At 34.7% G+C, this 19,643-nt stretch overlaps 1 protein-coding gene and 1 long non-coding RNA gene across 2 annotated transcripts in view; both read right to left on the reverse strand.

Annotated features, from left to right (window-relative positions):
- Positions 1–19,643, reverse strand: part of LOC111050682 (allatostatin-A receptor) — a 383,615-nt gene that overhangs the window by 315,791 nt on the left and 48,181 nt on the right. The gene's annotated exons all lie outside the window — the stretch shown is intronic.
- Positions 8,662–13,550, reverse strand: LOC120352652. Its single transcript, XR_005571998.1, has 2 exons — positions 13,400–13,550; positions 8,662–10,166 (listed from the first exon to the last, which is right to left on the reverse strand). It is a non-coding gene; the product is annotated as an uncharacterized LOC120352652 (long non-coding RNA).

Here is a 19,643-nt window from a genome sequence, read left to right on the forward strand (position 1 = left end):
GAATCAAATTTAGATGGGGGCTTAAGAAAGAAATAATTTTTAATTAACTGGAAACTACATTTGTGGAATACACCAATTATCAAACACTTCATAATCACAGCCTACCATCGAATCATATCTTAGCAGACTGGCATCTTTCTACTGCAGCCTAATCAACATAACCTAAACTTCACCGCATCTCAGCTAATAAGAAATATTATTAATCCACATCAAATGAAGAATTATTATCAATTTTAAGTCAAGCAAAAAAAAAAAATACAAACAACTCTAAAAATTACCAACCTGATCAAGCCATCTGCATCATGTTACAGTCATCACAGAAACAATCGCCTAGTATATCTGCCCAACTGGAAAACAGAAACAAGAATTATATTATCCACAGAATAATTATAAATTAGAAATAACACGAAATTAGTAGTGAATAGGAGGAAAGAAAATAAACAAAGTTTATTTGAAAAAATGTATAAATCTAACCTTGAAATACAGAATCGATAGAAAAATCTATTCAGAGTCAAAGCCTGTTCGATAATTTTCTTCGTCACACCAACCAATGTGTGCGAGATCATAGAGTCATTTTAATGGAATCGAAGCAGAATCGTTATTAATTAATGTAACCTATTATTTAATGTGGAATTATAAGTAAAAAACGCAACCAAAAATATATATTTATGTTAATTTGCACGAAATGCGCATGTTCTAGGTCATATAATGTATTGCTAAAAAGCTAAAAAGAAAATGAAATTCTTACCTTCAAATGTGAAATTTATTGCTGTTGCATCAAAAGATCATGAATTGTAATTCAAATTGATAATATAATCTTGAAAGCATAATATTTATAACCAGCATTGATAAAAATCAGAAATCACTTCAAGTGTAACCCTGTTCGTACACAACATACAAGCGTAAAAAAGGAATTGCTCGAGTCAAACGGTAGACAATTGTCAAGTCACCGAAGTTAATCACACTCTCACCCAATTTATGTAAAAGCCAGAACAAAGAGTCGAAACCTGTAATAACCATGAAAAATGATGAAAATCTATATTTGTTGCAAATACTGTTTGAATCTTAAGAGGATAATATGTTAAATTTTGTATATTTGTTATAGTTATGGGTCTGCTCATAAGCCACCCGTGAATGGAAGTTGTGGAGTTGTTTTAATGAAGGATCCAAAGAGACCTCATTAATTATTGTATTTCGATTGTATCCAATGGAAGGAACAATCAATTGTTTATTTTCTCGTAGCCAAAAGTGCACGATATATCGTTTTTAGTGTTAAGTGTGGAGTTTTCGTAGAAGTAAGAGATGAAATAGTGTATTCATCACAATATCGGATTTTTCAAATAGTCATTGTTTCACTCGTCTCCCAATTACCTATTTAAAATATCCTGGGGGCTTTTGTGTGATGAATCTTTTAAATAGATCTCATGAGAAGAGAGAAAAATTGTGATTACCTTTTAAAATGAAAGAATTTGCTAAAGGAATAGTTAGCGACCGAGCGATAAAGCTTACTTATCAGTAACCGTATATTAGATAAGAGTACCGTTCTGTACTGAATATTTTCTAGAAAATTATTCAATAAAATTATAATTATTCTGCAAATAAAGCACGAATTATTTATGAATTGCTCATTGATTTTGAGGTTACACTTTGTTTACTATCGATCAGATGTTTTTAAAACAGTTCGAACGCAGCTGACTGATTCAAAGTATTGTCAAATGTCATGCTGGCTTCACGCAAGATATAATGCCATTTCTAAAAATTATAAAACTATCAATAAAGGACCAAGAATTTCAAATAAAAAAATAAATGTATGTATTATCTTGAAATTATTTATTATTAAGAAATTATATTATATGTCAGGTCTTATTGTAACTAACTAGGTCATAGCATGAAATTATATTATTGATAAAACGGCAGAAATTAATTATAACAGTCTCAAACCTAATAAAAATTGTATAAGAATATTAATTTATTAATGATTAATTCAGCTGAACCACATGGTAATTAAATCTCTTTGGCAAGCCTAAGCCAATCATAGTGCATAGAAATAGCACAAAAGGGTGATTGTTTGAAAGCAACACATGTTAATCTACTATCAGACAACAACCCTGCCTTATCAATACGCTAGCACATGTACATTGTATGAGAGGAACTATGTCTAGAAGATTAAGCAGTTTTAAGAATTACATAAATTGAATTATTATTGTAATTAAAGGAATTATATTCTACTGCTTGCCACTGACGTCATGTCTACGTCACAAGCGTTCTACCAATGGCAAATTTTCATGCAAATTTTACATCGAGATTCTCAGAAGAAAGGTCTAGCCAAGAAGCTTAGAGAAAAAGACAGCACTTCCCTTTTGAAATCCTCACCGTTCAGATCTCTTTATAGTTACCAAGACCTATTCATAAAAATTTCTTGTTCGATTTTATATGTTCTTTTTGTGAGCCGATATTTTAGGCCAATCTTTGTTTTTTTGTAAATTTATTTTTTTATCAATCAATTAATTAAAAGTTTAAGTAAGTTATCCCTTAATTAATTCGGTGAAGGAGATATTTAAATTAAAATTCCACACGTGCTGAAACCGAAGCCTGGATTGCTGCCGATCAAACGATTTTTGATCTAAAGAAGAAAACCACGACCGCCAAGGAATTTCACGTGAGTTATAAGTTTGAAGGGGCCCCAATCTACGCTTCGAAAATATTTCAGTGCAGAAAGATATAAAATTTTCTCTTTTAATTATTGGCCACGCCGACAAGCGCTTTAGCATTTAAGAGCCTAGAATTTATTCATGTAGAATTTCTAAGAACTTGTAGTTGATTAGCTATCCTCCGCTGCCAGAACCACGACCCCGAGCATTTTAAAAATATTTTTATAATTCATTTTTCACTATTTTTTCAAAACTGTTAAACTTTATCAATTGTAAAATTCTGTTGAATCACGCATGGTATCATGCCAGTACAAGAACATTTTTAACTCTTTTGTCAATGCTAAATTATTATCGATCTGTAAATCAAATTCTGAATCTGCACTGTATGATCATATATTTTATTATAATATATTCCAGTTTTGTTAATTCGTTTTCTGAGTTCGATTATTTCTTAAGCCTGTCAATTATTGTGTCTGATACGTTCTATATCATCAAGAACCGATCGAATACGATCATTGGAATAATTGAATTAAGCTGGATATTGGAACAGGTCTAAGTGGATGTAGCGAGTGGGGTCAGATCGAGATATTTATTCTTTGTCCTTACCTGCTCATATATCAGCTTTTATCTGTTACCTACCTCGACTTAGGAGCGAACACCCAATTGTACAGCAGATGCAGCCAGAGATCATATAAATTCCTACAATAGAGCTTAAAACCCGACAAGACTCTGTTCTCGAAGTATATTCTGAACGATATTTGGTACAAATACCGTATTTTAATCCTTCGGAACTTATTAGAGACGCAGTCCCGTAAATTATCTACATCGGGATTTTTGCTCGACCTGTATGTTTTTGTATGCTCATTCTTCACAGGTAATAATTTTAAGGTATCCGTCTTCAGTGTTTAGCGATCGCTACACTGCTTATAAAATTTCAAGTCTGATTTGAAAGAATCAACATCTTTCTGTCCCAAATTTCACTTCACTCAAATTTATCAATAAGGATTCAATCAAGTAGATCTGAAACTCCAAATTCACAACCGCTAATTTAGTGAAGCGATAACACTGAACTGCCAAACTCACAATCGAGGACTTCATGTAATAGTGTTCAAATGTCATAAGAATAGTTGGATAAAATCAACAGTTTCCTGTCCAGAAATGTTCCTCTCCTAAATTCCAACGTGAATCAGTACAATGTAACTAGAGCTACAAATGTTCAACCTAGAATTTGACAAATTCCAGTAGACTGTGAATACACAATCATAGAATTTGGGCGATGACGTTATTCAGGCATTTCGATAGAGAATGCTGGTAGTCCTTATCTAGAATTCAACAAGAAATCAGTCCGATATCGCTGGAACTCGGATCTATATAACCGCCAATTTAGTGAAGCGATGCCACTAAACCTGCAAATTCACAATCGAGGATTTGGAGCGACGAGGTAGTCCACCCACACCATATGCCTCAATACACACCGCTTATTGATCGAGCTTGTTTAATGCCTACAAGAGAGCCTCCTGTCCGAATTTGCATGAAACGCGTCTCGATCATCCTGATTAGCTCGAGTTGTCTCTCGCAAAAAGGCCGCCTCTAATTCCGCACTGTACCTGGGCGTTGATTCGACAAATCGTTGAACAATACAACTGTTTATCAACGGGTACTCGTTTTATTCCTCACATACCTTCCCTGTTTGAAAGAACTTGACGCTGATGTTTATCAGATGTTGAAATAGTTGATCGATTCTAAACTGGTTTTCGTTCATTTTGGTTCCAAACTAGTAGTTGAAAATTCAACAAACAACCAAACGAAATTCAACAGGGTTTCTACTACTACCTTTCCTGTACCTCCAATTTATTCAAATAATTTATGGTTTACTATGACTGAAATAGTGAATTATTATCAATTTTAATATCTAGGTTATTTTTCCATTGTAAAATTCCAACAATAAAAAAATTATCGGATTCTCCAGTTTTTTCATTGTAAATTCCGCTTCTTAGCCACCAACTTCTAGGCGTGGGTGGAAATCCGAAAGAATAGTTGAACGACGGTAATCACTTTTCATTATTCCGCTATACTTCCCCTGTTCTCAACAAGTTAATGTCTCAGTTGACGGGTGAGGGAAATTTTTCTTTTGAAGAAAAAACAGGTTTCGATTCAATTTCAATTTTTCACTGTACCTTTCCTGACTTCTACGTAGTAGACAACTACTACATAGTACAACTACTACATAGTACAACTACTACGTAGGAATTGATTTGACGAAGTAATTGAATTATGATAAGCGGTTTCTGGAAGTTGATTGAAGTTTATTTGTTTTTTACTTCACTGAACAAGTTTTGTCTAAATTGCTGTAAACAGTTTTTAAAATTTTGTTGAAAAGATGTTGAAGGAGATCAAAGTCATCAAACCCTGTAACGTTATTCATTTTAACAGGTCTATTAACTTGTAAACGTTTAAAAATACAAGTCTCGTTTCGTTGAGAATAAAACGTCAACGACACTGCTACTCAACTACTTCAACGCTGTTTTGAGTCCATTTAATCTTCTTGCATCTACTTGTAGCCCTACAGGCCTACTTAGCAGTGTTTATACCCCCTCTACCCATCACTTATGTGTGCTTTCCCTCCTCCAACCCCACAAAATGGCTGCCGGAATAAATGAGCTGCATAATTTCATCATCACTTTGTCGAAAGGCTTTTGTAATAGCTCACTCTAAGCTGTAATACCATACACTCGCACTGAAAGCGGGGTTTACTTTATTCTCCTTTGAAGATAATAAATTTCCTCCCATAAATATTTTATTTCGGACGGATCTAACTGGTTGTTCTCGTTCCCTGAAGTTTCAAACCTCTTTAACAAAATGAAATTGGTAGCTACTTCTGCAGAGGTAGTAGCTATGCTGTAGAACTTTATCGGGGGATTAATCAACAAAAACCATAATCAGATGATGTAAAATGAAATAAAATGAAGTGGATCGGATTCGAAATGAATCTATCTGGTTTGAAACCTGGATAAATGGATCTAAAAACGTAGGTTGATAAGATGGGTGACTGATACACTTTTAAGGTGCAGTCCAACATATTAGAAGCAATGCTCCCACTCAAAATTTTTATAATCCATGAAAGTCCTCATTATTATAACTCACATGAGGAGACTCCCTTGTAATGACAGATATATCGTTTGGGACATCTATTAAATTCTCTAGAAAATTTGATGAAATGCATACATCTTACATCTGTTTTCTTGTTGCCTTTTTTAGTCAGCTCATTTCACATGGTAGTCATCTTTATTCAACTTGAGACAAGATCCGAAACAGGACAATTTTTGGTCAAAAACCACTTTGTTCTCCAGTGCATTCTTCTGAAATCGTCATGAAATGGATGTCCCCAAACCCCAAACTATTCACATAAGGTGTCCAATATCAAAAACTGCCTGAAGTATTTGCACCTTCTATTAAATGAAAATCTATACAGCTCCAATCCAGGTTCTCGATTCACATGCTGTCTCTGATATGGAAGCAGTATAAAATACGGCACGAACTGTGTGTGCAGAGTGGAAGCGGACTTTATGTGATACGGTCCGCGCCACATTTAAGCAGCGGGCATTGCATACAAATTACTGAGCTTAACTGACGCGTGTAGGCCACTTACCTGATCCCAGTTGGTTGGGAGAGAAGGTATTTTGGAGGCAGGAGTTCGCAATAGATTTGGATACAATGAAAGGCCAGAGATTGTATTCCGTATCATATGCAAGGTGTTGTTGCTACTGATAAGACCAGTGGCTACGGTATGTGGTTTCCTTTCTTCTGTTGATTCTTGCTTCTCAATATTCTTATTTTCCGTTCTCTTCTTCGGATACTCAAAAGATGTCAATAATATTATTCTAACCGATGGAATCATTTGGAAATAATAATGTTTACCAAAGTAGCTACTTATCCGAATTGAGCAATCTTTGTACAAGTTAGAAACTCAATAGATGTCATATATCATTTAGTCCTTGTGTGACTAATGAATGGACGACACAAGAGGAAGAGAGTCTAGTCCTGGGATTAATACGACAGGACAATTTAATTTGTGTAAATAGCTTTCATTGATGATATTTCGCGAGTATGATCCATGAAAAATGAATTTCTGGAGTGGAACAGCCGCAATTATTTGTTACTTAGATACCAGCTTTCGAAAATCGTTAAAAGCGATTTTTGCACGTACGATTTTCTGCTATCCTCATGAATTCTACCAGATGGAGTGGAACTTGACAAACACATGATCACATCATATGTTTGTCAAGTTATTTTATAAGAGCTTATAAGGACGTCAAGAATATTGTACGTCGCAAAAAAATGTGTGTAACTGTAACTAGACTAACTGAAATCAGCAGAAATTGGAAACGGATCAGCACAATAGATTCTGTATATGGAGCCATATGATTTATCATTGGTCAAGAGAAGTCAAGATCTTCAAAATCTGGAAAATTATATAAGAGGTCAAAATGATATGTAGACTGTAAAAGAAAACGGAAATTGAAATGGTGAGTAGCCTAACACTTGATATTGTGCTATCGAATAATACCCATCACACATCACATGGATGCATAAAAGAAAAATGAGATGTAATTATTTGTTCTACCGTCAAGTACAAGCAGATTCCTTGCATGTTCTTGGCTGGATACTGTTCATATTAGCAGGGAAATTGGAAAATTTAGGGTCCACCAGTTTTGGGAAATCGGTGAGCGAGAGTAATGGAGTGAGCTGTCAAAACGTCACTCTTGTTTCGCACTGTAAAATCGACGGATGCACGTTCCCATAATATACTGATCATTTCTGGTGACTGTTCTTGAAATTCGTTCAACAGGGCGGATTTTGTTGTTTACCACTATCGATGAATGTCGATATATCATGAATAATCGACTTGAAACGTTTCAATACTCTGTTTTTAAGTAAAAGAACAAGCTCTGAACTTCGAACCACTTGTAGTAGTTGGACAAGCAGTAGTGTAGAGTATAGTTAGTTGTAGCCTAATTGAAGACTATAGCATACTTGAATGAAAATTCAGTTGCAGTGTTGTACAAACCTATGGTGAGATTAACGTTCCAAAGTCAAGAGGATTTCATGAAAGAGCATTGTTTTAACGTCTCTTTATCAACCGCCTTCTACAATATTTAGTATGTTGTGGTTCGAATGATCCTAGAATATCTGAACTAATATTAACTGTTGATTCTTGTGGATAACGATCAATACTTGAAAAAAGATACTCTCATGCGAGTGAAGCATTCCTTGCAGAATGGAGGAATTGTTGCAGGATATGAGAATTTTTTTACAACATTGTACTTGCTTTTCAAATCCTGCTACTATGTTGAGTGGATTACGGTTGAATAAAAAGGAAACCGACACATCTCAACTCTTTAGCCAATTTTTGGAGTGTGATGATTCGGTCTTTATTACGAGTTAATTTCCTGTAACTTGTTTGAAGTACCCTAAATTAAAAAAGTGTTAAAACATGTAGAATTATTAGATGTTAAGAGTATAATATGAAGTGGAAATTATTTCAAAATAAATAAGAATTACATCGCCAGGATGAAAAATGTATCTCATGCAGGAAAAACATTAACACTGAAGCAGCAAAGTACCCTGTCCCAACTCTATCATGGGGAATATAGCATAGGAAGATATCCCATGACATAGGGCGTTTGTGTTCCAAATTTCACTGTTAACTCAAGCCAATACTCCAAGTTGTATTTTCGTGAAGCTGGCAGTCTTTCATCCTGTATCGTTCTTACAGTCTCACCCGGTCAAAACAGTGATAATAGACAGTGGTCGACAGTGATCGGCTCGAGTAAACGAAAATGAAACTGCTTGAAATTTGGAACATAAATAACCTATACCATGATATATTATTTCATCTATGACTATTTTCTACCGACAAAAGACTGTTATTTATCAAGAATATCATTGAGTTTGGAAACAATGGGTAGGAAACTGGACTTGAGAGTTCAAAAATAAGATTAACACTATATGATGAAAAATTGGTGTAATTATAGAGTTGAAATCAAATAAAAGCTTCAAACAGAAGATGGAGCGATGAAAATGATGGAATAAATTTATTACACTTTCTCACAGTTTTATAATTTTTCAATTTTAATCTTGATTGAATGACGGTCGAATGCCACGAGAAGCAATAAGAAGCAGATGACTTCTTCAATCAGCAACTTTTAACGGTTCACATTTTTATGCAACCAGACCTTGAGGAAAGGAAACAAAAGACGAAAAAAAACATTCTACCAGTCATTAATAAGATATTCAATCACTTAACGCATTGTTTACTGTATCGTTGTAGCCTATTGTTGTTGTATTATAGCATGTATATTATGACCACTTTATCTGACATTTTGTAATCAGCCGTTTGGCAGAATCGGCAGATGTACGCTCACCATTGGCATGTTTTAATCTGCCATTTGGAAGATAAGAATTGGAGTCGGGAGTGTGCGGGGACAATCCTTGATAATCACGTGATCATCACAGCTGGTATCTGTTTGTATCCACATGTTGAACACAAAAAGTTGAAAGTTGCAGCAGGTCAGTACTTCAAAGATTTCGAAGCAGCACATTCCTCACCAGGCATCCATGATGTTGAATACGTATTTTTCAATCCAGAGAATTCCATTGCCTAAATGAAGACAAAGGCACCCATACAATACAGGTGTACGATACAAGGCACATATATTGTATGGGTGCCTTGGTCTTGATTTTGACAATGCAATTCCTTGGATTGGAAAATACATATTTCACATCATAGATGCATGGTGGGAATTGTGCTGATCTGAAATGTTTGAAGTACTGACATACTGAAACTTTCAACTTTTTGTATTCAACATGTGGATACAAACAGATACCAGCTGTGATGATCACGTGATTATCAAGGATTGTCCCCGCACACTCACGACTCCATTTCTCATCTTCCAAATGGCAGATTGCAACATGCCAACGGTGAGCGTACATCCATTGTTCACAGAAACTGGTTCCTTGAGGTAGATTGTCAATTGTGAGACCACACTGTATGTTGCAGGGTTTCCATCTCACCCATTTTCCATCTGAAAAGACTTCTCTGTCTTCGTTTGGATTCACATTATACCTCCAATGTGGACAATGCATTTGTGAGGTTTCTGGTGCCGGAACCTCACAACTTATGTTTTCGCCTGCTGGAGTGATGCATGAATAATTCGTTGTGGATGTGTTATGTACTGGGTCACAAAATGTATTGTCCACGCAGCCGTGAACATTGGGAAACAATTCATCATCAGAACGAACATCTATATCAGATGCTTTACACTTTTATTGGGTTGGTAAAATTTGACTTTGGCGGTCTGTTGTCCATTGCCGTCTATTTTGTCTGCTTTCGGAAGAAATCTTGACCGATCTAGAGTAACGCAGTTGTAATCTCTTGCATCTCAAAATTCATACGGCTTCCAAGGAATCGATTTTCTGAGCAACCCTTGATAACTTCTGAACATTCCACTGATCCTGTGAACCGAACAATATGTGTTTGTTAATGAAACTTTATTCGTTGTATTGGAAAATAACTGAAATAGCAAGACACAATAGTATATTACGTTACTAGTACGGTAAGACTAATTTAATGGATAAGGCCCGGTTTCACAACAGCCGGTTAGATTTTACCCGTGATTAAATTCACGAGAACCAAACAGAGAAGGCGTTTTGGAAAGACGGTTTGTCTGATTGGTTCTCGTGGAATTAATCACGGTTAAAATTAAACCGGCTGATGTGCAACCGGTACTGAGTATGATTCCTTATGTCCAAATTGCAGCTGAGAACAATATCATCATAAGCGTATCTTAAAGAAGTTACCGACGAGTTACGTACAACATTTTTCCTTTAATACAACATCTAGCTGGTGATATTTTCTGTTATTGTTTGATCTTTCTTAAGGTGCATACAGACTTATGCGCCACGAACACTCACATTTCAATTGCTATGCTTATGATATCTGTACAAATACAGATATAATAAGTATGCTTATGATATCTGTACGAATACAGATATAATAAGTATGCTTATGATATCTGTACAAATACAGATATAATAAGCATCAGCTGATGAAAAGTGAAAAGCGCATATTTGTAGAACATAAATCTGTGCGCACCTTAAAAAAGATGAATCAATAACAGAAAAAGTCACCTGCTAGAGGATTTTTTTCCAATAGATTGAATCTGAGCGCCGGTTTCCGAGCTCGGGATTCAGCTAAGTTCTATACTTTTACCGGCTTTAAACTCTGGAGTCAGAAAATTGGCTTTCCGAGTCATTGTGTTAACGTAGTACGTAGTCGAGGAATCAAATAGACCCTGGAGTTTAGAGATCACGTTAGACCCTGGAGTTTATAATTTTGCTTTCTGAGTGAAGGGCTTATAAATCCATGACTTGAATTAGATTCTCGCCTCTTTCCGAGTCAAGTATTTATCAGAAATCGTTAAGTCCAGAACTTGAAACAGCGTGATTTTAGACCCTCGACTGGGGTAGGGTTTAAATTTAAGTTCTAGACTTAACCGAGCAAATACAATTCAATTATTGTTTAAGAATAGATGAATAGCCTAATAAATGTCATAATTTCATCTAATTCATGATTTATAGTTTGCAAGTTTATTTTGGAATAAGGTTCTTCATAATATTATGCATAAAAACTAACCTTATTTTACGACTGTGACATAACCTAGAAATGTTCAAGGAAAATAATACAAGGATTGCCTTGGAATGACCATCATCACATCTCCCAATGTGAATATTATTAGACTAATTAATGCCATACTCAACATATTAATAATAATAATATAACAATGATAAATTATTATTCCAGTTTTTTCAAAACAAATACGTTTTCCAACTCAATAGGTAGCATACTAAAGGTTTTTATTCGAAAATCAATGATAAATAATAGAATAATGTAAAATAAAATGTTCATTCTTTTATTTATGTTTCAAAAGGTTAGGTTTTACTTTGAACTTATAGATCTACACAATACAAAGAAATCGAAACGTATTTTCACAAAATAATAATTGTTACAAAACAGTTTGGAGAGCATTTGAATTATCCCGCTGCAATCAGCTGTTTTGCTATAGGCCTAATGCCAGCATACAACAGCAAAATATTGAGAATTTCCCCCATGTTTACTGCGTTAAATTCTGGACTCAAACATAGAGAAACAATAGGGTAAGTAGATATCCCATGGTATAGGGAATTTACGTCGCAACTTTTACTGTTTTGTTGGGGTGCTAGTGTATGAACGGCACAATTTGAGAGACTACCAGTGTCAGAAAGCTGCATAGGAAAGAACTACGTGAACTATCGGCTTGGGATAGGCCTAACAGTAAAAGTTGCGACATAAACGCCCTATACCATGGGATATCTACTTATGCTATCTTTTCTCTATGACTCGAATAAGTCGAGAATCCCGGAGTTTAGAACATAAACCCGTGACTCAGAAAGTTGATTTAGACCCGAGAACTTATTTTAGTCCTGGACTCTGTAAGTCCAGAACTCATAGATCCCAAGCTCGGAAACCGGCCCTGTTTCTGGACACCGCTTCTGTTCCTATTTCAGTACTGTGTTAGGAATGAAGTTTCAAGCCAATAAAAATTTCATTATCACATCAATCGTAGTAGAAATTGATATTTATAAACATTTATGATAGAAACATATATTTTTGAATTCCAAAATTGGCTGTTTACCGGATTCATTTCATGCTTTGAGAATAGGTCATATTAATCAAGTATGACGACAAAGATATTGGTATACTATCATCACTGAATCGAAGATGTAAGTAATGTATCATCACATAATGTATTGGAAAATTCGTAAAAAAGCCGAAGATTCCAACAAATTTATCCTCTCTCCAGATTTCAAGCCATTTTTCAAAAGATTGATGCAAGAAAAAACAAGTAATTTGTATAGAATTGTCGGGAATTTTATCCTTTATAAGTCCTGTAATTTCAAATTTGTCAAAATTTAATTTTAAAAATAAAAAAAATCCACTCCGTTTGATTGGAGAATGGCTTCAACTCTGGAGAGAGGATGAATGTTTTGAATTCTTTGGCTTTTTTAAACTTACTGGACTCGTCAACTTTTATAAGATAAAATATAAAATAGTAATATGGAAATTACCTAATTTTCTGGATTTATATGGGAATAACTACCTAAAAAATGGATAAACCAAGGAATGTTATATGACATTAATTGTAGATCTGTTTATTCTCAAAAGGATTGAATCGAAGTCAGACCGATATCTCGATTTGGAGCCGAGATATTCTAGTTTCAAGAAAACATTGTAGTTTCGCAAGTAGTGTAACGATGGGGACTTTTCGGTTTCAGGCTATTTACTATGGTATACTAACATTATCATCCCATTCCTTGCAACCTTGAATGATTAGCTTCAAGAACAGTAAACAGAACTGTAATCTAATTTTTTTTCTAGAATGGCACTTTGAAATGCAATACTAAGTTATAAATATTAGTTATCAACAACACTTTATTCATAATCCTCGTTCAAACAATAATCTGAACCAATAATTATTAATCACTTCAAAATAAATGCGCCAATTATTAATAAACACTTCCTATTATGATAAACTTGAATCTTGGATTCATTTAACTCGACAAACTGCTTTCGAACCTTATTTTAGTTAATCACCTTATCATTGCTAGAAAAAATATCTTTCATAATAAATAAAATCTATCAAACTTACCGGCAAGTGTGAGTGGAAGTATCAGCAATCTGCTGGAACGTTAGGAAACATCTTGACTCCCTGAATACAATGATAGCGTGATTGCAGAAATTGGAGGTATTTAAATTGAAATATGGGACCACGAACTTCCTGTATTATCATCTAAACCACACACATATCATTTGACGTGAGGACTTAGTATTTCCTGAACTGTAACTATATATAGGACAAAAGCTGATAATAATAAACAGGAAACTACAATCTTAAGTCTTAGGTTATTGGTTTGTGGTTATCTTTACTGATTATTCTTACAAAAGTTCTTGAAGGTCTCGATTCAAGAAACTTATATTCGTATTTTGAAATTTATTTTCAACCATTTAATCAGATACAGGAATAATTAGAGTTATGGTAATACTGAAGGTTGTGTGCTTAAGAAATTGAATACTTGAATAATTGAAATTGAATAGAAAATTTATATTCAATTGGTTTGAGTGAAAGATTCCAAGAGGGACAGAGAAATCATTTTCTACTTTTAAGTCGTCAAAAAACTGAATTTCAATTGGAAATGAAAATACATATTTATTAGCCGACTGCTTTAAAAATTATTGCCTAGAACATTTTTTCTCTGTGCTTGCATTATATTTAATATAATAAAGGAAAGAATTGGCTTATACAAGTAGGGGTAGAAAATACAGGATAGACGTCTGAACTACAGGACTGATTAACTTGAAATTTTGTATGGAGATTTTTAATTTACCGAGGAAGGTAACATCAATAAATCAAATCAAATCAATTTATTTTCCATTTTTACAATATATACAGAGCATGAAATTACCATAGTCACTGAAACAATTACCATATAACTGAAAAATCACAATCCTACCCTGAAGAACATTACCAAAAATCAAATATACATGGAAAATAATACCAAAGGTTACAAAAACCTGTTTGGGCAGAAAAAAAACTACTTAAAATGAAAAATAAGTGTTACAGTTTACAAAGCAAATTGAGAAAGAGTAAAGAAACTAAAAAGACAAGAAAAAAGGGAAAAAAACTTCAGTATCAGTTAAACATTATTAAAATACTAACAATATTACACTATAAACAATAACATTACAAACTAAAAAAAAAATGTCGCGCTTACGAGTTGTAAAAAAGTGTACTACTGTGCAGGCCTGCAGTTCATATAATATTTTCATAATAACCAGGAACATCTTCATGTATCAGATGACTATGTAATAATCTGCAGAAAGTTGTCTTCTGCCTACACCTTTTTATGTCCACAGGAAGTCTATTAAAAAACGTTGGTGCTAAAAAATTGAAGAATTTTTGGAAAATTGTAAGGTTGGGCTTAGGGACTTGCACATTTTGTTGATTCCTCCCAACCCTGCGCATGTTAATCAGCTGCATTTCACCACTCCTATCAAAAAACAGCTTTAGCGTTTTATAAATATATAAGTTCCTGATAGGCAGTATTCTGAGCTCTTTGAAAATTGATGCAGAGTGATCATATCTCGTTTTGTAAGACATTATTCTCATAAATGATTTTTGTAGAATAATTAACGGATGTAAAGCAGCCATAATTGTCATCCATGCATATTGTTTGGAAGATTAGAAACAAAACTTGTAGAATTTGGTCTTGAATGTTTCTCCACAATTTGAAAGAAATAATTGGAGTTAGTTGTTGTGGTTGCCCTCCCAACCACTATCATTATCAAGATATCTGGTGAGCACTGAGCACTTGGTTCGCCAGCGAAATTCAATACGGATCAGCCCAACTCAGGGGAAAGTAGGAGACGTACGTGAGAGTTACTTCGACAATGAGAGCTTTTTGAGAAGGTGGACTAGACTTTCCTCATTCATTCCTCCCTGGTTTTTCTGTTCTTTCCACCACCTCACCAACATTTCCTCTCTTCTTTTTCCCTTTTAACCTTCCATTTTCCTATTCATTCCTGATCATCATAATCTTCATTCTTATTCGGCTTCTTCTTCTTCTTCTTCTTCTTCTTCTCTTCTTCTTCTTCTTCTTCTTCTTCTTCTTATTCTTCTTCTTCTTCTTCTTCTTCTTCTCTTTTTCTTCTTCATCTTCTTCTTCTCCATCTTCATCCTCCTTCCATCCTCTTCACATCCTCCCACATCTCCTTCCCTCCTGCTTGTCTATTCCTCTTCCTTCTCTTCCTACTACTACTACCAATACTAACTATTTTTTCATTCGTTTCTTTCTTCTTCCTCTCTCTCTCACAACTTCCCCTCATTCCCTGCTCCTCTTTCATTATTCTTCTCATCCTTTTTCTCTCAACTTCTTTTCCTCCTCCAATTGATTTTTTTTATCATCCTCTTCTAATTCTTATTCTTCCTCTCCTTCTTTCTCTCCTACTTCAACTCCTACTTCTATTACTTCTCTACCACCTCCCCCTCCTCCTTCTGTCACATCTCCTCCTCCTTCTCCTACCCCACCTTCTCCTATCCCTTCTCCTCCTCCTACTACTGCTCTTCCACCTCATTCTTTTCACCCTCTTCCTACGCATTTATCAATTTTCCTTATTCCACTACCTTTGTTGTATATACCTCCACTTTTTCTACTGCTTCCCAACCAACGTAGCTGTACCTTTATACTTTCTCTCTCCCACATTTTTCATCTCTTCACTTTTTCCCTCACAAGTACTTCCAATCCAGCCTACGATGAAAGAGTTCAATAATCTATGAAGAAGCTCAGAATGCATGAATTCCGAATGATTCTCGGTGACAGTAGAATATTATTTATAATCCACGGCATGACAGCTCTCACAAAAAGTTTCCCTCTCAAAATCATTTCCATGATATTGGATTCTGTGCGTGAACTTGGAGAAGATTATTATCACTGACGATTGAATCATTTCAGGAAGGAACTGTATGGAGTGGAAAAGGGGGAAGGAGGAGCAATATTAGTCAACTAATTCTTGAATATAAAATTTTTTTGGAGATATAATCAATACAATAAAATATCGGTAATGCAAGAAGAATTTTTCCAGAAAAGAAAATTTGATTGGTTAGGGCCAGACCATGGGGAGCGGTTCTCCGTTCAAAGCATGGGCAGGAACTCTCCGATTGGCTGATTGGGTTGGCGTGCGTCAGTTGTTAATCAGCCAATCAGAGAGCTTCCTGTCCTGCCGACTCGTCTGAAAACGCCTGAAAACTCTCTTTTTTATGAATAAGCACTTGGTCATTATTTCCATTGTTTTTTGCTTGTTCCAGTTTGCAGGATACTCAAGAATCCATAAAAACATCTCTGTATAAGAAGTAAGATCAAGATGGAGTAGGCAGAGAAAAAGGAGATCAGAGATAGAAAACAACTGAATGGAAATAAGTATGACAAAATCAGGATGATAAAACAGAAATAGGAGGTAGAGTGGATGTAGAACAGATAAAGAGAAAAACTAAATGAGATCATTGAATAACAAAACCAAGAAGAAAAGAAAGCAATGATCACGTTGTACCAGACACACCAGTGTTCAAAACCAAAGCAACCATCTACTTTTATTTGGTTCGTTTGGAAAGAATGTGTAAGATAGGAGGGTCGAGAGAGAGAGAGAGAGTATGATGAAACGAGGAAGAGAGAGTGTGAATAAGGAAAAAGGCGCGTTCTGCACACATGCAAGTCCTGCTCAAATGTTGGCAGCACGTGTAGTTTTCCCGCCGGCGGGAAATGTGTTTCCGATACTATCTGAGCTGCGATTGGCCGTCTGCTATCGACCAATCAGATTGTAGAACAGCAGGGAAGATTCAGTTCATGCATATGCATGAGGATGTTGCTGGGATGTTCAAGTACCAAGCAAGGTGGTCCTCAACACACTGTGTGGACCCCAATACCCTGCACCACCTCAATATTCTGTGTGTTGGTGATTTTCTGTGGAGATAGAAAGGCTGCTCATTCCACTTGTTCAGACCTACGAGAACTCATTGTAGAGTTGTTTGGGTATGGAAATGATTTTGCTTTTCGAATATTGAATGAAAACTGTACAGTATATTTAAACAGTATAATTTTCAATACAGTTTATATACAGGAGTTGGAAGAGAGTGAATTGGAATGCATTCTCCTCTAACACTGATGGAGGTGAAATGCTCGTATACAATACGACAATGTTCATACATCTTTGAATAGGCTTTCTAGGCTTACTGATGACCAATGAGGCCTTGAATTTGTAATGTTTATCATGTAGGGTCAATTTAGTATTTCCACTACGTATTAGTAATTGATTTATTGATCGATTCGGACTGCCCAAGTAGCTATTTAAAAAAAATCATATTCATAAATCCTCTCTAGTACTCTGTTATCCTTAAACTGTATTATTACCTGTACACCCTCACAAAATATTATCATGGAGAAAAGATAGCGTAAGGAAAGTCTCTAGTATCAGTTATCTCTGAGATTATATTGTCGTAATTCAAGCTGCTTTCGATCCCTGTACCAATCAATGGCTCAGTTCATACTTTGTAAAATTAGTTATTGATAAGTCAAATTTAATAATTATCATAATTTGATCTACATGAATGAGATGAGTATGAAATCTAATGTAATTAAGTAGCTATAACACTCCAAGACAGTTGTCTCTCTTCAGAACTTGTTTCCAAAATTGGTACTTCTGGATTTGGAAAGACAGTATTTAGTTTGTTTCTCGTACCTAGCTTCAGGTAAAAATAAGCGACTAACATATTATTCTGCTTCAATCTTCTTCTTCAAGTCAACTCTACAAACCAGTTTGAATGAGAGAACTGACTGTTCATGCTATCAAATGTTCTACAAAGAAGTAAAAACCCAAATACAAAAAACGGAAAAAGGTATGCAAAGAGTGGATAAGAGGTAGTATGGTGTATGGAAGATGAATAGTCAGGTTATAAAGCACACTGTAATACTAGAAGGTACCTTTAGAACGCTTTGGTGCACCTTAAACATGAGTGTACACGAATATATACGAGTTCTTGTATACAAGAAGAGTAAATTGAATTAATTTTTGCTCTTTGCGGGCACTTCACTGCACAACAGAGAAAGAATATGACTCAACCCTGCTCCTTTTGTACGTTGAATCTGTCTGCTATGAGAATAGTTTGTTATCGCCATGAAAAGGGAGTAAATTGAAAACGGGAGCTGCAGAGTGAAAATAATCACCAGAATGTTGTTGACAGTATTGTTGATGAGGGAGAAGAGGATGCACCTTTGTGGAAATAACTATTAGGTTTTTATCGAGTAAAGTCAGAATATTGAGTAAAATGAAAATATTGATCGGGTTTTCGATATTAAATATGGTTAATTTGGATGAATCATGGTTCATGGATAGCGTTATCGTTGGAATTTTCTTTTTGAAGTGGATGCAACTTTGTGAAAAAAATTATTCGTTTTTTTTATCGAGTGAAGTCAGAATATTGATTAGAATGAAAATATCGATAGGTTTTTTGATACTAAATGAGATTATAATTAAGGAATCATGACTCATTGATACCGTTATCGTTGAAATTTGTTCAAAGCTCAGAATGGTAGGCCTACACTTAATTCTGTCACCGATGCATACTGAATCATCTGGTACATTAATTCAACAATGTGCAAGAGGATGGATGATATTCTCTCTATAAAATATGAGATCCTCATCGCGGAAAATTGTTTAAATAGAATATTCCACATTTTAATGAAGTTGATAAAGAAAATTCAGGGAATATCATTCAATTTTTTGAAGTTCTGTAAATCGATCAATCACTTCAATTGCCTGGATTGAAACACTTTAATAATAAATAAATGTTTATTTCCCAAAAAAAACTAAAACTACTACATCAATTACAGAAAATATTGAATAAATCACAATCACATACAATAGTTAGTTACAAAAAAAATTTCTTATAATATGTCCTCTACATTTTTAGTGTTTTCTGTGTGGAAATTGACCTACTTCACTATAGCGTACCATGTTCTAGAGTGGGATTTGTTTTTTTTGCGGATTATTGGTTATAGTTAGTGTTTAGTAATAAGTCATTAGGTGGTTAGTTGTTGTTTGATATAATGTTTTCTATGCTCTGTCTTCCTTTGCTCATCAATCAATTGTGATCTATTTTTTTAATTTTTCTAGGATGATTAATCTGTTTTAATTTTTTAGGAAGTAGATTATAAAATTTTTATGCCGAATGATTGAAATGTCTCTGTTATAGTTCCTTCCTTGCAGTCAATGTCATTATTGATGAAATGTTTAGAACTTTTTTTCAAAAAAAACTTTTTTTCAATATTATTGAAAAAACATTG

Source organism: Nilaparvata lugens, chromosome 8 (genome assembly GCF_014356525.2).
Source record: "Nilaparvata lugens isolate BPH chromosome 8, ASM1435652v1, whole genome shotgun sequence".
NCBI lineage: Eukaryota > Metazoa > Arthropoda > Insecta > Hemiptera > Delphacidae > Nilaparvata > Nilaparvata lugens.